A 3,367-nucleotide genomic window follows, 5' to 3' on the forward strand; every position below is an offset into this window, starting at 1 on the left:
TCCCTTTGGCATTAAAAGCTGCTACAAGATATTTTGTTCTACAGATTAAATTGTTTCCATTTCTCACTGAGATGGTTTTTCAATATATGAAGAGAAAATATTTTCATAAAAGAGTGTTCAAACGTGACATTTCTGAAAATACTCTATAATTAACAAAAGGCTAACTACAGATTTTTTTAAAAATATGGCTAATACATTTCAATTCTTCTTTATCTTACATGTGGCTATAATAAATTACCCCCAAGAGAAAAAAAAAAGAGAGAGAGAGAGAGAGAACAAGCTTCCAGATCCCAGAAAATATTCATGGCCACTCCCCCGCCCCCAAAAAAACAAAGTGTAGTCCAACAAACCAACCTGTATGATAGACATTGCTTCCCTGTTTTTGAAGGTTCTATGATAGAAAATGTTATAGGTTTTATGTTTTTGTATGTGTGCGTATCCCCAGGGCCCATGTTTCTTAAGCTTCTCAAAACAATCATTGATCTCTGTGGGATACCAATAAGATATCAAGAAAACAGCACTATCTTGGGAGTCGAACAATTAATGACTTCTATGAGTGTAAAACAGAGGGGAAAACTATCCCAACTTGGTACATCTTATTAAAATCCAACACAATTCCTTCAGAGTTCATGATGAATTGCAGAGCATTGTATGCTGCACCCAAGCAATTGCTTTGTGAGCCAGAGATCACACTGACATTACAAAACATATGAATACGTCTTATAACCTTTGCCTGTCTTATATTCAAAAGCTCCATCCTGAAGGGCACAGGGTCTGAAATCACACCAGAGTTCTGTTAAATACCAGAAAGAAGTGGGAATAATCAACCTACTGACTGAAAACAATAATTGCTTATGATTACTGACCACTTCCTATGTGCTAGGTACTGCTATGAACACAGCTATTAAGACATTTCATCTTCATAAAAATAAGTGAGATCAATAGTTACAGACCTTTACAAATGAGGTGACTGAGGCACAGACAAGTGTAACTTGCCCAGAGTCACATGTGGAATAACTGATAGAATAAGGCCAACACTGCTTTTTCATTGTGTCACTAGTATGACTGTGTGAGGAAGAGTAGACTTACTGAACAGTGCTGGCATGGCACTCTCCTTACTCAATGCCAGAGTCCGTTAAATGGATTTGCATCAGGGATCTCTCTCAGGTCTGCTCCTTCTCTCACTGGGTAAGGACTCCTAAATCAATAGTGGTTAAACCGCTATTTGTGTCTTATGCTCTTGGATATACCAAACATTTCAAAATTTCCATGCACGAAACTAGTTACGAGTAATTGGTTTTCAAATTCTCAACAAACTGTATATGTTTTCCTAAAATTGATTCATTTGATAATATCCCAAGTTTGACGAGTGTTTCTGGGTCTCAATAGAAAATCAAAAATATGTTAAATTTTCTAAATGTTTTAATTGCATTGTTTCAATCAGGGTGCCTCTACGTGGAAAAATAACAGATATGCTTAATTGTTAAACAAGACTTGGGAAGATCTTTGTGGTAACCACAGAAATTAAGAAAGTGAGTGGTTCTAATGATTGCATAACAAACCACTCCAAAAAATATTATTTAGAAACAGTAACTACTTATTTCATGGGTCGCTACTCCATGAGTCAGTAAGGTCTGATCTCGACATAGCTGATCTTGGCCTGGGTTATTGATGTAGATGACATCAGCTTGGTAGATTAGGTGATCTAAGATGGCTTCAAGCTCAGGTATGGTGGTTGGCTAGATGCCAGTTCATGTGATGAGGATGTGAGCTTTGTTTCTCATTGTCCAGTACACTAATCTGTGCTTGTTCACATGGCAGCTTTTTAAAGAGATTTTGTAAATTAAAGAAATTGTGAAAAAGCCACAAGGCCTCTCAGAGGCTTGAAACTGACACAATGTCCATTCAGCTATCTTCTGTTAGTCAAAGCTAGTCACAAAAGCAGCCTACATTCCAGGGATGGAGAAATTGATTCCACCATTTGATCAGAGACAATGCAAAGTGGCAGAGATCCTAGGAAGACTGAAGAATTTTGACCATATTTGCAATTCACCACATTGGGTAATAAATCCTTTTGAAAGATGTAATTTCCAAAACCTTGGTCTTCAACAAAATAAGAAGACAATCTGATTTTGTACAATGCATTATTTTTAAAAATTTTGATGAAAGATCATTGTGAGAAAGTGGCACATAACTTGAATGGAATTGAAAGAGCTGAGTGATATTTCTACTACAGCACAATTTCTACCAGAGTTTGTATTCCTAGTCATCTTTAATATGATGAAATATTCTCAGTATTCTCACCTATTAAAAAATAGAAATAGAAATAGTACTGAATGATACTTGCTTTCTTTAAGTGCTATATTTCCAGGGATACAGTAATTATTTGAAATAAAGAATTCAAACTCATATTTATATTTCTCATAAAAAGAAATATTTCCAAAAACATTTTCCATTTTGATTAATTATATTTTATCCAAATTTGCAATGCAATTATGTTTTTAACTAGTGGTATAATTATTATTGTATCATTACAAGGTTAATTTAATCCAGAAATAAAAACTTTCGATATTGCCAAAAGTGTTATGATCACAAGAAATATAAGGTATAAATGTTATTAATAAAATTATAATGTCCAGTGGGGTAGAATTAAATGAGTTGAGAAGAAGGAAAAACATAAATCTGACTGTTTCAGATGTTTTTATATATGTATTTTAAGTGAAATTATGCTATACAATGGAAATTACACCTTCTGCTGCTATTTAAATTTACAATGAAATATTTTATATGTAAAATTAAATTCTTGGTATAAATACCTTTTCAAAACTAAATGAAAGCCACATGATCAACAAATGTGAAGACTATTAATATGTCATGTTTGTATAGAAGAAACAGAATCTACTATGAAGAATCTGCAATGCCATAACTTGAAAATAAAAAAATATATAAGAGTGCACCAGTATTTAGTGGAAAACATGCTTGCCAATGTGTCTGGGGACTTAAATGATGGCTTTAATTCTGTTAACAATTGCTTTTACATACTTGGTCAGGACATTTAAATAATATGGGCCATGGCTTCCTTAGGATAAGAGCTGGATGGGTTGTATTACTTCTACCATGAAATGTGATCATCCTTGGTCTACACAGGACAGAAGTAAAATAAAATTCTGTAAGATTAATATAAATAATTTCCTAATGTCAAGAAATTAGAAATTATATACATACCAGATACGGTGTGAAATACATAAGACATCTAATATCTGAAACACTGTTTCTTACATATTTTATTAACCTGTATACAATGGTTATTTAATTGATTCACTATCAAATACTGCATATGAATAAAAAATTTTAATAATGATGATAA

Source organism: Pteropus vampyrus, unplaced genomic scaffold (assembly GCF_000151845.1).
Source record: "Pteropus vampyrus isolate Shadow unplaced genomic scaffold, Pvam_2.0 Scaffold579, whole genome shotgun sequence".
Classification (NCBI taxonomy): Eukaryota; Metazoa; Chordata; class Mammalia; order Chiroptera; family Pteropodidae; genus Pteropus; species Pteropus vampyrus.